This window comes from Littorina saxatilis, linkage group LG8 (assembly GCF_037325665.1).
Source record: "Littorina saxatilis isolate snail1 linkage group LG8, US_GU_Lsax_2.0, whole genome shotgun sequence".
NCBI lineage: Eukaryota > Metazoa > Mollusca > Gastropoda > Littorinimorpha > Littorinidae > Littorina > Littorina saxatilis.
Window position 1 is genome coordinate 31072434 of NC_090252.1, and position 16655 is coordinate 31089088.

The window sequence follows — 16655 nt, forward strand, 5'->3', positions numbered from 1 at the left end:
TGTAAACACAGGAGTGGGGTGAAAAGAGGGGGATTGGGGTGTTGGGATACACCTTCAAAAACTATTAAACTCATAAACTGCCCAACATCGATATAACATTCAATTTTACAAAATATGTATATAAATTGCAGTAGCCTGCGAAATGCCAAACAGAGAAGGGGCAAAGTGGGGGTGACACTCCCTGTGGATCTGCAAGTGGCAGAAGAATGGGGGGGGGGGGGGGGGAAGACGGCATGCACCCGGCCCCACTTGCTTCAAACTGTCAACGTTGTCCCGTCAGAATTTGATTGACCCTTAGTAGTTTCCTTCCAGACAGAGCCCTGTTGGCTGATACAAATCTAGTCGACATGTAATCCTTAACTATTATAAAAGTTCGTAGTGTATTTGATTGCTTCTCTACTGTTTTGGTCTAACCTGTTTCATTCACTGTTTTACCTCAGAAAACCAAACTTTCTGCAGTGTTCAACTTTTGAACACGGGGCACAAGTTCGTTTGCTACTCCATACGGACGAAAGAACATCGAGGTAGCGATGCCAAAACATGGAAAGGACACAACAGTATCTTCCTTTACCGCCACACTGACCAGTATCAGTGTACAAATGTGCTTGATTTAATTCCAAACACAAATATATGCAGTAACATGCAAACAGAATCGATTTATTTGAGGGAGCTATGCAGCCACGCATTATAATCACTCGATCACCAACGTAGGTAGACTAAACGGACAGATTAGGTTTTGATCAAACTGTGGCACAACAAGAAATTCCTCCGAGGTAGGAAAAACACCCCCGTCCTTACCATTCTCACTGCCACCAACTGAGAAGGTTATTTCCCTTTGACCATTAATATGTCCCTCTATAAGTCCTTGTAGAATCTTAATCCACCAATAACTCCCTAACCGTTTGTTTGACTGGTCCCAATTTTTGTAAGGACCGTCTCAGGAATGTATAAATCCTGTTCACCAAGTTTGGTGACGATCGGTCCGTTCATTCTTGAGATCTATATGCGAACACAAACACACAAACAAACAAACAAACACATCGACCGAATCCTATACACACCCCTATACCGGGGGTGTAAAAACAGCTTTTCTTGTTGGGAAAAAACCCAACTGTCCAAAGGTGGAATAAATTAATCTCATATTTTTCATGATCCGCGCGTTAACTTCGACCAAATTGTGTAATATCCACTGAGACACCATGTGTAACATCTACATTATGTTCCCATGTTCACAATTAGGGCGGCAAGGCTTATGCTGTTACGTGAACGGAAATTGTTAGTGTCAGGCGACGATAACCGAGGTGAACCTGTTTTTATTTTAATGCGAGGCAGAGTCATCTCCCGGAATAAAGGCAAGCTGTCGTGTAGCGTTTGTGCCAACGTTTCGCCCGCGGGAGGAAAATAGTTGACGTTTGCTTTGACTAAGCCATTCGTCATTTCAGTTCCATAAGTAGGTGGTCATCAGAGGGCATTGTTTGGTAGAGGGTGGTGACCCAGAAATTGCCATCCACAAAACAAAATCATATTTGTTGTACAGGGTGGCGCAAAACAAATGCCAAATCCACACACACACACACACACACACACATACACACACACACACATTCACATACACACACACTCTCTTTCATCCTTTTTTTTGTCTGCTTGTCTGTATGTCTGTCAGCCTCTCTCTCTCTCTCTCTCTCTCTCTCTCTCTCTCTCTCTCTCTCTCTCTCTCTCTCTCTCTCTCTCTCTCTCTCTCTCTCTCTCTCTCTCTCTCTCATAAAGTATACCAATGCTTATTCTGTTACCCTCGTAAAATAAAGAATTGTCATTGTCATTGTCATTGTCTCTCTCTCTCTCTCTCTCTCTCTCTCTCTCTCTCTCTCTCTCTCTCTCTCTCTCTCTCTCTCTCTCTCTCTCTCTCTCTCTCTCTCTCTCTCTCTTGGGCCACTTCTCTTCTCCCTGTTTATTAGAGATCTTCCTTTTAGTATCAATGATGATTGTGAACTCTTTGCTGATGATACGACCATACACACTTCTGATAAAAAATTAGACAAAGTTTATTCATCATTGCAGAAAAGTGTAGATGATATCATCAAGACCAAAAGACCAAATACATGTTAATTACAAGGCAACAAAATAAAACATCAAAAATAATCCTCATTCCATATTAATTGGCAACGACGCAATAGCGGAAGTAGGAGATCACAAAGTTCTGGGAGTAAATATCGATAATAATTTATCTTGGGCCCATCATGTTAGGTCGTTGTGTAAAACCATGTCGAGGAAAATATATCTGTTGAACAGAATAAAACACTTTCTTGATCTACACTCAAGGTTATTATTTTGAACGCATACACACAAACCATCACGGATTATTGTTCGACCATCTGGGACTCTGCCAGTGCAAATATTTTAAAACCACTGTATAATCTACACAGACGAGCACTGAAGTTAATTATATTGAAACAATCCAGTCTCGTTTTTGACGATTATAAGAAACTCAAGATTGTGCCCTTAAAAGAAAGATTTGAATTCAACAAAATCCTTTCCGGCCGTGCACCACGTGCTTTCATTACAAAATGTAAAGCCAAACCAAACCGAAAATTCAATGTCCCTATTCCACGGATAGATCTCTTTTAATCAAGTGCAGCTTATTCTGGCAGCGTTTTGTGGAATTCTCTCCCGGAAACAGTTCGAGTCCCAACGAGTCTCAATACTTTCAAAAAACACCTCTCGTTACATTTAATGTCATAGTACGAAAAGTCACAGTGATGGAAGACTTCGTTTTTGATTTATTTTCATATTGATCATATTTTGTCATATAGCATCAGTGTTTCATCATATTACAACTCAGTTTGATAACACATTCTAATTTTGTTTAAACATGTTCCGTAAATTCCCAATTCTGAACATGACGTAAGAATTCGTGTAAAGCCTGTAATGTGTATACATAAGTCCTGTGAATTGTTTTTCTGCCTTTTAAATTTGTTTTTGTACATTTATGTTTATCTTTTGTAAATGATTTACATGTGTATATATATCATGTATATACGATAAGAATAGTCCCTCTCTGGGCGAGGGCTGGTTGAAAATAAGCTAGTTTGTATTGCTTATGCCATAACCCTCTCTCTCTCTCTCTCTCTCTCTCTCTCTCTCTCTCTCTCTCTCTCTCTCTCTCTCTCTTTCTGTCTCTCCCCCCTCTCTCTCTCTCTCTTTCATTCTCTCTTACTTTGTATAATAAATAGGAAACATGATTTGACAATAAGAAATCCAAATCGACGGTAAGAAGTACGTGCTCGATGGTGAGGACTCTATCAAAGAAGTGGCCAACGCGCATGCTATTAAAAGATAGAGATGTGGCCGGCCCCTGTTTACATCGGACAGTATTTTGACTAGGGGAGCAAAATGTAAACGTACACCGGGTGGGACTGTGGACATTGTTTACGACGAAGCGTGTAGTGACACGGGTGACATGATTTCGGCACGTGCCGCATTCCAGTGTGGCGATAATAGGCCTATGCCTACCTGTAACCGTGACGTGAACTGTGATCGTTCAGAGTCAGTGCGCAGTGTGGGGTCAGGTAGTGCACTTGGTGACGTAGCAGACAGCACACAGCATTCTCCCTCCTCCCCTCCCCCCTCCCCTAGCGATTTGGGTGCGTCCGATGTGTACAGAAAAGACACACTTGATGAGAGTGACGATTCTTCTGATTGTCTTGTTTCTGATGTAAACAAAAAAGGAAATAACTTTACTTTTCTTCATTGGAATGTTGGCGGTTTGTTGCCAAAATTAAAAGATTATAATTTTGTACAGTACGTTTCTTCTTTTGATATAATTTGTTTAGTTGAAACATTTGTAAAACAATTCAACTCTTCTTTGTTTTCTTCTCATACTGCTTTTGTGAAACCGTCTTCGGATTTGGGCAGACAAGGGAGAGAATCTGGCGGTGTTATTTGTTTGATTCGCTCGACCCTCTTGCAGTATGTGCGTGCAGTGGAGGAGGATGATAATGGTGGAGGGAATTTTTTGTCATTCGTTCTTGATAAACACTTTTTCGGTTTTTCAACTGATGTTTTGTTTGTTTGTGCTTATGTCCCACCTGAAAATTCTCGGTTCTACTCTGTGTTTGGTATTGATAATGGCATAAACTTATTAGAAGATTACTTGGTTGACTGTTTGTGTAAAGTTGGTGAGTTACCTGTTCTTCTATGCGGTGACTTAAATGGTAGAACAGCAAAGGTGTTCCCGGACTGTTTTGATGAAGATGTGATTTTTGATTGTTCTATGAAATCTGGTGTTGGATCATTTGTAAGGAATTCGCAAGATGGAGTTATGAATCAATATGTGACCCTCCACCACGAAATGAGTCGCATGTCACCTCGCGCGGTTCTGCACTAGGCTTAATATAAGTCCGGGGAGTGTCTGGTAACAGTGTGAGGGTCACCTTAGTCACAGGCTTATAACTCAAACAGTTCTCGCTCTTTTCTAAAACGGTTTTCACCACTGGGTAGAGCATAAAAAATTCTTTAGGTAAATGTAAAAATATGAAAATCATGCAAAGGTGACATGCGACTCATTCCGTGGTGGAGGGTCACATATGGGAAGTGTCTTTTGAATATGTGCAGTTCACTTGGATTATGCATTATGAATGGTGTATGTAATGGCGACCTTCAGGGTTGTTACACATTCATCTCTGAATTTGGATACAGTGTGAATGACTACTTCCTTGCTTCCTATGATTTGTTTGATTCCATTGTTAAATCTTGCAGCCTTTATGTCTCTGACAATATTGATTCACAACACATGCCACTTGAATTAACTATCACTCAACAAAACAACCTTTATTCACATGCTACAAAGGTTAAGAAAAAAGAAGTTTTGCAAAAATTTGTTTGGAACTCTGATCATGAACATCAGTACAAAGATGCAATTAATTCTGATGTGTTTCGGCAACAGTTACGACTGGCAAGCGAAATGATTGATATTAATGTAAATGATGCTTTAACTTTGTTTATAAATTCAGTTAAAGATTGTGCAACTTGTATGAAGAAAACTATTATCTTGTCAGATGAACCACGTAAATCCAAATGGTTTGATTGTGAATGTGTGCTTGAAAGAAGACGTGTCAGAAAGTTGCTGAGAAAATGTAGGAATTCATTAGAAGATGAGGATAGGGATGAATATTGTAAAGCCAGGTGTGAATATAAAAACTTATTGCATAGAAAAAAGAAACAGTACAATGACAGTTTGTATACAGAACTTGTAGGTGCTGTAAGTGTGTGTGTACAAGCATGCATAGAGACAATGCTTATTTCGCACACTGATGTAAACACAGGAGTGGGGTGAAAAGAGGGGGATTGGGGTGTTGGGATACACCTTCAAAAACTATTAAACTCATAAACTGCCCAACATCGATATAACATTCAATTTTACAAAATATGTATATAAATTGCAGTAGCCTGCGAAATGCCAAACAGAGAAGGGGCAAAGTGGGGGTGACACTCCCTGTGGATCTGCAAGTGGCAGAAGAATGGGGGGGGGGGGGGGGGAGAGAAGACGGCATGCACCCGGCCCCACTTGCTTCAACCTGTCAACGCTGTCCCGTCAGAATTTGATTGACCCTTAGTAGTTTTCTTCCAGACAGAGCCCTGTTGGCTGATACAAATCTAGTCGACATGTAATCCTTAACTATTATAAAAGTTCGTAGTGTATTTGATTGCTTCTCTACTGTTTTGGTCTAGCCTGTTTCATTCACTGTTTTACCCCAGAAAACCAAACTTTCTGCAGTGTTCAACTTTTGAACACGGGGCACAAGTTCGTTTGCTACTCCATACGGACGAAAGAACATCGAGGTAGCGATGCCAAAACATGGAAAGGACACAACAGTATCTTCCTTTACCGCCACACTGACCAGTATCAGTGTACAAATGTGCTTGATTTAATTCCAAACACAAATATATGCAGTAACATGTTAACAGAATCGATTTATTTGACGGAGCTATGCAGCCACGCATTATAATCACTCGATCACCAACGTAGGTAGACTAAACGGACAGATTAGGTTTTGATCAAACTGTGGCACAAAACTGAACAGCTTTTCTTGTTGGAAAAAAACCAACTGTCCAAAGGTGGAATAAATTAATCTCATATTTTTCATGATCCGCGCGTTAACTTCGACCAAATTGTGTAATATCCACTGAGACTCCATGTGTAACATCTACATTATGTTCCCATGTTCACAATTAGGGCGGCAAGGCTTATGCTGTTACGTGAACGGAAATTGTTAGTGTCAGGCGACGATAACCGAGGTGAACCTGTTTTTATTTTAATGCGAGGCAGAGTCATCTCCCGTAATAAAGGCAAGCTGTCGTGTTGCGTTTGTGCCAACGTTTCGCCCGCGGGAGGAAAATAGTTGACGTTTGCTTTGACTAAGCCATTCGTCATTTCAGTTCCATTAGTGGGAGGTCATCAGAGGGCATTGTTTGGTAGATGGTGACCCAGAAATTGCCATCCACAAAACAAAATCATATTTGTTGTACAGGGTGGCGCAAAACAAATGCCACATCCACACACACACACACACACACACACACATTCACATACACACACACTCTCTCTCATCCTTTTTTTTTGTCTGCTTGTCTGTATGTCTGTCAGCCTCTCTCTCTCTCTCTCTCTCTCTCTCTCTCTCTCTCTCTCTCTCTCTCTAATTCTCTCTCTCCGAGTCTCTCTCTCTCTCTCTCTCTCTCTCTCTCTCTCTCTCTCTCTCTCTCTCTCTCTCTCTTTCAAGTATACCAATGCTTATTCTGTTACCCTCGTAAAATAAAGAATTGTCATTGTCATTGTCATTGTCCTTGTCATTGTCTCTCTCTCTCTCTCTCTCTCTCTCTCTCTCTCTCTCTCTCTCTCTCTCTCTCTCTCTCTCTCGGGCCACTTCTCTTCTCCCTGTTTATTAAAGATCTTCCTTTTAGTATCAATGATGATTGTGAACTCTTTGCTGATGATACGACCATACACACTTCTGATAAAAAATTAGACAAAGTTTATTCATCATTGCAGAAAAGTGTAGATGATATCATCAAGACCAAAAGACCAAATACATGTTAATTACAAGGCAACAAAATAAAACATCAAAAATAATCCTCATTCTATATTAATTGGCAACGACGCAATAGCGGAAGTAGGAGATCACAAAGTTCTGGGAGTAAATATCGATAATAATTTATCTTGGGCCCATCATGTTAGGTCGTTGTGTAAAACCATGTCGAGGAAAATATATCTGTTGAACAGAATAAAACACTTTCTTGATCTACACTCAAGGTTATTATTTTGAACGCATACACACAAACCATCACGGATTATTGTTCGACCATCTGGGACTCTGCCAGTGCAAATATTTTAAAACCACTGTATAATCTACACAGACGAGCACTGAAGTTAATTATATTGAAACAATCCAGTCTCGTTTTTGACGATTATAAGAAACTCAAGATTGTGCCCTTAAAAGAAAGATTTGAATTCAACAAAATCCTTTCCGGCCGTGCACCACGTGCTTTCATTACAAATTGTAAAGCCAAACCAAACCGAAAATTCAATGTCCCTATTCCACGGATAGATCTCTTTAAATCAAGTGCAGCTTATTCTGGCAGCGTTTTGTGGAATTCTCTCCCGGAAACAGTTCGAGTCCCAACGAGTCTCAATACTTTCAAAAAACACCTCTCATTACATTTAATGTCATAGTACGAAAAGTCACAGTGATGGAAGACTTCGTTTTTGATTTATTTTCATATTGATCATATTTTGTCATATAGCATCAGTGTTTCATCATATCAAAACTCAGTTTGATAACACATTCTAATTTTGTTTAAACATGTTCCGTAAATTCCCAATTCTGAACATGACGTAAGAATTCGTGTAAAGCCTGTAATGTGTACATAGTCCTGTGAATGGCTATTCTGCCTTTTTTTTAAAACTTTTATGTTTATCTTTTGTAAATGATTTACATGTGTATATATATCATGTATATACGATAAGAATAGTCCCTCTCTGGGCGAGGGCTGGTTGAAAATAAGCTAGTTTGTATTGCTTATGCCATAACCCTCTCTCTCTCTCTCTCTCTCTCTCTCTCTCTCTCTCTCTCTCTCTCTCTCTCTCTCTCTCTCTCTCTCTCTCTCTCTTTTTCTGTCTCTCCCCCCTCTCTCTCTCTCTCTTTCATTCTCTCTTACTTTGTATAATAAATAGGAAACATGATTTGACAATAAGGTGTCCAATTTCTCGAACTAGACAAAGGTCTTCAAGTGTGAAATTGCGAGAGCAGAGAGCAATGCAAAATGCATTCACGTAATGATGCTGGCAAGGAAGTAAGTCCAGTGCAAAGCTGAAAACCAAGAAGTCCATGGACTTGTTTCTATTCGCCAATTTTTTCCTTTAATTAACAAAATGTAAGTGGACTTACTTCTTTAAAAAAAAGAATGCAATAATAATTGATCGCACAACTTAGAAATGTTGACAAAAGATGCGCCTTTGTTTTCTATGCAATATAATACGATAATTTTATTTTGACCAAATTGGGACTTACTGCTTTCTACCAACACACGGCAGTATAACCTTATACAACTTGACATTTTGGTCCATCGTTTGCATTTAAGTTCGTGTTGTTAACTTGGTGATCAAATATTTGACTTGATCAAATATAGGTACTCTACTTGTGATACTTTATTACCGTGCCTTCACGACTGGGGGATAAACCGGTATTATTTCTTGCACATGTATAATAGGAAAAAGCACATGTGCTAAATCGTTATAGCTCAAGTTAACTACATGTATGTTGTCACTTGTGTGAATGCGTGGCCTTATACGGAAAAGTGACTTTCTTCAGAGAGTCATTAACTAAACGGTAGTCTTTATCTTAACTGCATGTACACTGTCAACTTTAGCTGCGTTTCAGAGATGATGACGCAGTGTTATGTCAATGCTTTGCTTATAATGCTCCTATGTAAAACAGCAACATCCCTCCCCCCAAAATAAATGGATATCATTAGAAAACACATACCTGAAATGTTTCAACAGCACCAGCTGTGAACAAACATAGGCTAGCATTTACGCTTTGCCCGACCGGGTTATCGACTACACACAGAAGACATCGTGGGGCCGGAGAAGGAAAAACGTGCATCCCCTTCCGTAGACGCCGTGGTTAAGTTTCCGCGAGAAGTAATTATCAATTTAATTTTTACCGTGCGGACTAAAGCTTCTCAAAAAAGGAAAAACGTGAATACCCTTCTGTAGACGTCGTGGGGCCGTGTGGACCCACATTGTTATGTATTAATTTCGCTCCACGCGACTTGCTTATTAACTCCAAAATTAAACAGATCGTAGAAAATGATATTTAGAGCCAATACCTGAAGGTTTGTGACTTCTCTCCCTAGTTCCTTCAGTTTGAGAAACATGGGTTTGCACGCCCCACGATGTCTTCCGTGTGTAGTCTAAATTTGACCTTTGATTTTTTAATTACTTCTCGCTGAAATTTAATGATCTTTTAGGACATAAGAGCTTTTTAGGTGTCTGAGGCATTCTTAAAAGCTCATTAAAATAACTAAAAGATTTAAGCTCAATAAGGATGTGTCCATTTTCACTGCAGAAATGTACGCCATCTTAAGAGCATGCCACTACGTCAATGACCTCCCTCGACCCCCAACAAGAGTCGTGATTCTCTCCGACTCAAAATCAGCTCTGACTGCTCTCCAAAATGGTTCCAGAAACCGGGAAGAGCTTCAGACGAAACTATTGTTCCTCTGTCACCAGATCATTGCCGATCATTTTCCCGTGAAAATTACTAATTATCCCGTGAAAATGAGTAACTAACGAGTGAAAACAGTAACTGACAGCGTTAATTAGTAATTATCACGTGATAATGGGTAACCCCAGGTTTTGGCACTAGTAAGCCGTCATAGCTATGACGATAAACTATCACGCGAGAAGAAAAATACACACTCAAGTGAATGTAATGAAGATGTCAGATGTGTTGTTGTGTAATATTGCTTTAAAAACAACGGATATAGCACTGGTAGCCATAAAACCCCTTTTTACAATGGTCGCCCTAAAAGCGGATTCATTCTTATATATATATTCTCTTGCTGGCACTATCTAAATCATCGTGAGTTTTTAGTCTTTTCTTACCTCAAAACTTTGTTTATAATCAAACACGTGTTTGTGAGATAGAGTGTCAGCTTCATGGGAATCGATTTTTGATTTTTTTTGTGTATATGCGTTTAGTAAGAAACTTGTAAATCATTTTGTTCGGTACCATTAGTAACCATATTCACAGAACCATTACTGAATTCCGCCTTACGTTCTTTTCAGCTTTATCATTCTGTCACCCTGGGGGCGAAAATTCGGATCATCATAAATAAACATTCCATATTCATCACAAAAACTTTTGAGGAGATTGTTTTTAAATATTTGCCTATCTATATATATATATATATATATATTTGTGTTTAAAGAATTAAACACTTCGTTCCTTCACGAGAGAGAAGGTACGTTTGCAAAAGGGTATTCACAGTCTAGTCCTCACGTTGAAAGCAGGACACATTAAAACAGTCTATTTTGGAATCATTTTTCATTTGAAAAGGTAACTTCCTGGTCAACAAGGTAGTTGGAATGTCTCCAAAATTCATGATTCACAGGTTTTCATTGAGAGTTGTGCTGTCACACAGAAGAATAGCCGCCATCGTCAATGTTTAGTGGGCACAATAATGACATCGATCGTATTGATTGTTATGCTAATGCTGTTTGTTAGAATAAGACACAACACTCACATATTTCTGGCACAGCAGCAAGAAAGAACAGAGGTGTGTGTGTGTGTGTGTGTGTGTGTGTGTGTGTGTGTGTGTGTGTGTGTTTGTGTGTGTATGTGTGTGTGTGTGTGTGTGTGCATGTGTGTGTGTGGATGTGGCATTTGTTTTGTGCTACCCTGTACAACAAATATGATTTTTTTGTGTGAATGGCAATTTGTGTGTGTGTGTGTGTGTGTGTGTGTGTGTGTGTGTGTGTGTGTGTGTGTGTGTGTTGGCCTTTAACAGGTCTGTAGGGAGTTAAAAGAGGATCTGAACGAGAAGAAAAGAATATTCAACTTGCACTTGCAGCAAGGGCGCGTGCTCTTGCATTCGCGTGCACTGTCTCGAAAGCAGAACACATTAATTAAATCTATTTTGGATCCAATTTAAACGTGAAAGGGTATCTTCCTGGTCGACCAGGTAGTTGGAATGTCTCCAAAATCCATGATTTTTAAGTTTTGATTGGATTTCTGCTGCGACATAGAAGAATAGCTGCCATCGTCATGTTTAGTAGGCGCAATCAGTGATGAAATCGATGGTGTGTGTGTGTGTGTGTGTGTATGTGTGTGTGTGTATGTGTGTGAGTGTGTGTGTGTGTGTTTGTGTGTGTGTTTGTGTGTGTGTGTGATTTGTTGATGGTATATTCCTCGAAATCCAAGAACTAATAGATTGCCAACGTTCCAAAATTCAGAATCAAAAAACAAGAAAGGTAAGTATAATAGAATGTATACTTTGTCACAAATTAAACGTTCCATTAACTTTCTTTCTTTCTTTATTTGGTGTTTAACGTCGTTTTCAACCACGAAGGGTTATATCGCGACGGAACGTTCCATTAACTTACGTTTCTTTCGTTTCTTGACACAAATCTGTTGAGCGCGTAAATTTGTTTTTGGTGAAGGCCAGTTTGCTCTCAACTTCAAACAGACTCCGTCGTGATTTAGGTTAAATCCTCTTTTAGCAGAACTCTCGGTCCCCGACCCTGGTCGATATAAACAGGGATCGCGTTTACCGGTAATTTCCGGTATTTTACCGGTTAAGATTGAGGGCCCCAAAGGGGGGGTATCATCACGATCACGGGAAGGGAAATTTTAGCTTTCACGATCACAGTTACCTTGATTTTTGTTTTCACGATCACGAACACCAGTGGCAAATCACGGTCACGGTAAAAGTTGCAGGTACAGAAAGCACGTGTCAAAGTAAACACAACCACACAGTTATTCGCTCCTCTGGATCTATTGTTTATTCAACACAAAGTAACAACTGTTGCACTTTTTACATTTAGTCAAGTTTTGACTAAATGTTTTAACATAGAGGGGGGAATCGAGACGAGGGTCGTGGTGTATGTGCGTGTGTGTGTGTGTGTGTGTGTCTGTCTGTGTGTGTGTGTGTGTGTGTGTGTAGAGCGATTCAGACTAAACTACTGGACCGATCTTTATGAAATTTGACATGAGAGTTCCTGGGTATGAAATCCCCGAACGTTTTTTTCATTTTTTTGATAAATGTCTTTGATGACGTCATATCCGGCTTTTCGTGAAAGTTGAGGCGGCACTGTCACGCCCTCATTTTTCAACCAAATTGGTTGAAATTTTGGTCGGGTAATGTTCGACGAAGCCCGGACTTCGGTATTGCATTTCAGCGTGGTGGCTTAAAAATTAATTAATGACTTTGGTCATTAAAAATCTGAAAATTGTAAAAAAAATATGTTTTTTATAAAACGATCCAAATTTACGTTTATCTTATTCTCCATCATTTGCTGATTCCAAAAACATATAAATATGTTATATTTGGATTAAAAACAAGCTCTGAAAATTATATATATAAAAATTATTATCAAAATTAAATTTTCCAAATCAATTTAAAAACACTTTCATCTTATTCCTTGTCGGTTCCTGATTCCAAAAACATATAGATATGATATGTTTGGATTAAAAACACGCTCAGAAAGTTAAAACGAAGAGAGGTACAGAAAAGCGTGCTATCCTTCCCAGCGCAACTACTACACCGCTCTTCTTGTCAATTTCACTGCCTATGCCGTGAGCGGTGGACTGACGATGCTACGAGTATACGGTCTTGCTGCGTTGCATTGCGTTCAGTTTCATTCTGTGAGTTCGACAGCTACTTGACTAAATGTTGTATTTTCGCCTTACGCGACTAGTTTATTATTTTTTTTTTAATTCTGTTTCATTCACACATAGAAATACATATCATGATTTGTAATCAGTAACAATTACAAGAATGTTGTTTTCATTGTTTTTTCTCTCGCTCTCTCTCTCTCATACAGACACTCACAGGAATATACACTCCAGGGGCGGAGCAGTTAAGCCAGAGGGGAGGTGGGGGTGGGTTACAACCTGGGGTCCAGGGGTAGACCTTGTGGGGTACATGGGCAAGGCCCCGTTGGGGGGTCTGGGGGGCTGAGCCCCCCAGAAGCTGAAGAGATTTAGCTATTTTATGAACAATTTATGGCTTATCCCTGATTTTAAACATGATCAACTGGTGTCAGCAGCCACTCGTTATTTCTTTTAAAGTTAGTATTAATTTTTTTTTGACAGCCGGGGGGGGGGGGGGGGGGGGGGTTCCGGAACCCCTGTAACCCCCCCCCCCTAATCCGCCCCTGCACTCATACACATTCAACTCCCACACCCTCACTCACACACATGAATATATATACTTGCACAATTTCACATTTCCAGAGCTAAATCTTTTAAACCCATTTTCTCAAAAACTATTGGGTGGATTGAAATTAAAGTACATGTATGTGTGATGGTAGAGTCTATAATCCTGACTAACGGTCAGTCTAGGGATCATGAAGGTGGGTGAAGGAATATACACTCATACACATTCAACTCCCACACCCTCACTCACACACATGAATATATACTTGCACAATTTCACATCTCCAGAGCTAAATCTTTTAAACCCATTTTCTCAAAAAGTATTGGGTGGATTGAAATTAAAGTACATGTATGTGTGATGGTAGAGTCTATGATAACAAAATCCCCAACGAACATGATTTTGATCGACTTTGACATGAGGATCAAGTGACCCAAACTGGCACGTCTCCCCGCCATAGTTCCTGAATTTAACCCATTGTTGATAAGTTTACAGCCGCTAAAATAAATCCAAGCTTAATGCAAAGAAGCGACAATTAGAATCTATGCCAAGCGTGTCCACGTTGCTGCATCTGGATCATCATGAAATCCGAGGAGAAATCGCACCTCTCACCCCCTTTCGAAAGACATTTTTCTTCAACAATTTTGTGATGAAAAGTATGAGTCCTTACAATCTCAATTCTTCTTCATTGCCTATACAGCTTGCTGTCGAATTTACCTTTTTCGTTCAAGGAGAGGCTTCCTTTCCCTCCAGAAACATCAAAAAACGTTCAGCTTCAAGGGGGCTTTGCCCCCTTGCAACCCGCACCAAGGGGGCTTCGCCCCCTGGACCCCCACCAAGGGGCTTTGCCCCCTGGACCCCCATCTGTAACCCCCCCTAGTACTTACCTAGTCCGGCCCTGAATAGATCAACATACCTTGACATTTCGTCTTCGGAAAGACGGACCCGTAGCCGTACCTTTCTATCAAGGAAGGCATTCTCGCCGCATGCTTTGGTCTGGCTTGAATCCATAAAATATAACAGAAGTTTGATGACAGTACCGCTGCACGCCATTTTTGATCTTCGAACTCGAATTTGACTGAATGCACTCAAAACGTTAGCACGAAGCCCTTCCATTGGATGAAGTTTGGCAGACTTTTGCAATTCGCCTTCTGATTGGATCTCTTTTTTTGTGTGATTGGTTCTCTTAAAGGGAAGCAATCGCTGTCAAAATCATATTTCTGAATGTGTTGTTGCTTCCCTTCAATCGGGATTGGTTCCTTGACGAACAGAGGATCATAGAGTGATACAGCTGTGAAAAATGTACGTTGAAAATAAAATGCTTTGCAATAATGCCCATCACGATCACGAAAACAAATGACGATCACGATCACGAGACTTGATTTTTTTGTCATCACGGATCACGAGCAAAGTCCCATCACGATCACAGAAATGGAAATTTCGGCAATCACGGTCACAGAAAGGTCAAAAAACGCCAATCACGATCACGATTTCAAACCCTTTGGGGCCCTCAAGATTCGCCAATACCGGAAAAAAAAAGTGGATGTCGGTCAGACGTACCGATTGTTATTTGGTTTGACCGGTAAAAAAAAAAGTAGTAATTACAAAAATCGTTTGTCAGTACGACTACGAGGGAGGGAGAGAGAAGAGAGAGAGAGACACAGAGAGAGAGAGAGAGAGAGAGAGAGAGAGAGATTTGGATGGCTTGTTGTGACAGCGCTACAATGTTGCGATTATGTCTCCATTGATGACACTTGATGTCAAGGTGTCAAACATGACGTCAAAAATAACAAGGAGGCGAGCTCCGAAATGTCTTTCAGTACGATTGTGCCAGATCTAAAGTATTTGCTAGCAGATTATTTGAGCAATGTAGGTGGTCAGGGAGCGGAGAAATCTTTCTTGTCGCCGAGAAAAAGATCTACACACACAGACATCAGACATCATACTTTTCGCGCCATTTCTTTCGGTTCCCGGTCCATCGCAAGTCACTCAGGGATTTTGACATCGGCTCTGCGCGTGAAAACTTTTTGACAACAAAGAATAGGCGAAAGTGAAACTGTAACAGTAAGTAACTAGTGAGTAAGTCTTCCAGTTGCGTGATTACTATTTGCTTTCCTATTTTATTTCGGAAGTCTCTCTCTCTCTCTCTCTCTCACAGCGGCTGCTGATGTGTCACTGTCAAGTTGTGCGACAGTTGCTTTGAGGGGGGGGGGGGGGGGAGAAAAAACGTCCGCATATCACTGACATTGATAAACATTGATTTAATGTATTGTAAGTCATTGTTTGTCTTTTACTGGTTGCCTTGGCAAGCTTACCGATTTTCGTGAGAGCCTTGTAGCCAGCTCATGACGTCATACCGGTTTGAAAAATACCTAGCGCGATCACTGTATAAATTGAGGTGTTCGTCGTCGTTCGAGAATGGCTGTCATCATTCATTTTCACCACGCCCAGATTTGAATTCAAATAAAAAGTTATCACGGACTGAGTCGCATATGTCACCTTTGCATGATTTTCAGATTTTTACATTGTCTCAGAGGTTGTTTTATGCTCTATCTAGTGTTGAAACCCGTTTTAGAAAAGAGCGAAAACGTTTCGAGTTATAAGCCTGTGACTAAGGTGATTCTCACACTAACACCTGACACCCCCCCAGATGTATTTAGGCCTAGCGCAGAAATGCGCGAGGTGAAATTCGACTCTTCCACTTGCATGCACGGTGCACGTGAGGGAATCATAATCAGTAGAGTAGAAACCAGCCAATCAGACTCAACACCACATGTATATAAACAGCCCTACGTCGACAACAATCTGTCATTTCACTTCCGCCGTACATCTTCATCAAAATCTTCCTTTCTTCGTATGCGTTGCCGTTCATCGGTATATACAGCATGTTCTAAGTCCTTGATCTCGAGAACAGGTACACGTTGTTCGGGTTTGACACTCGCGTCACAACTGGAGAAAAAAAAGAAGGTAAAGTTTGCAAGGCTTCCTCGCTTCGGCAAAAAAGTACTAGCCTTGCTGATCACAGGAGCACGTCTATACACGTCGATCGGGTGTATAACCCGTGTTGAACGGGCAAGAAGGCCGATCTTCGTCAATCCACTGGCCTTGTGGTTCACGGGAACGCTGCGTCGCTCGGATTTGAAACCCGTAAAAGATTTACAAAAGAAGGTCGGGGTTTGCACTGGGTCTTATTACCAGACTGATGGCTCAATTTGCGG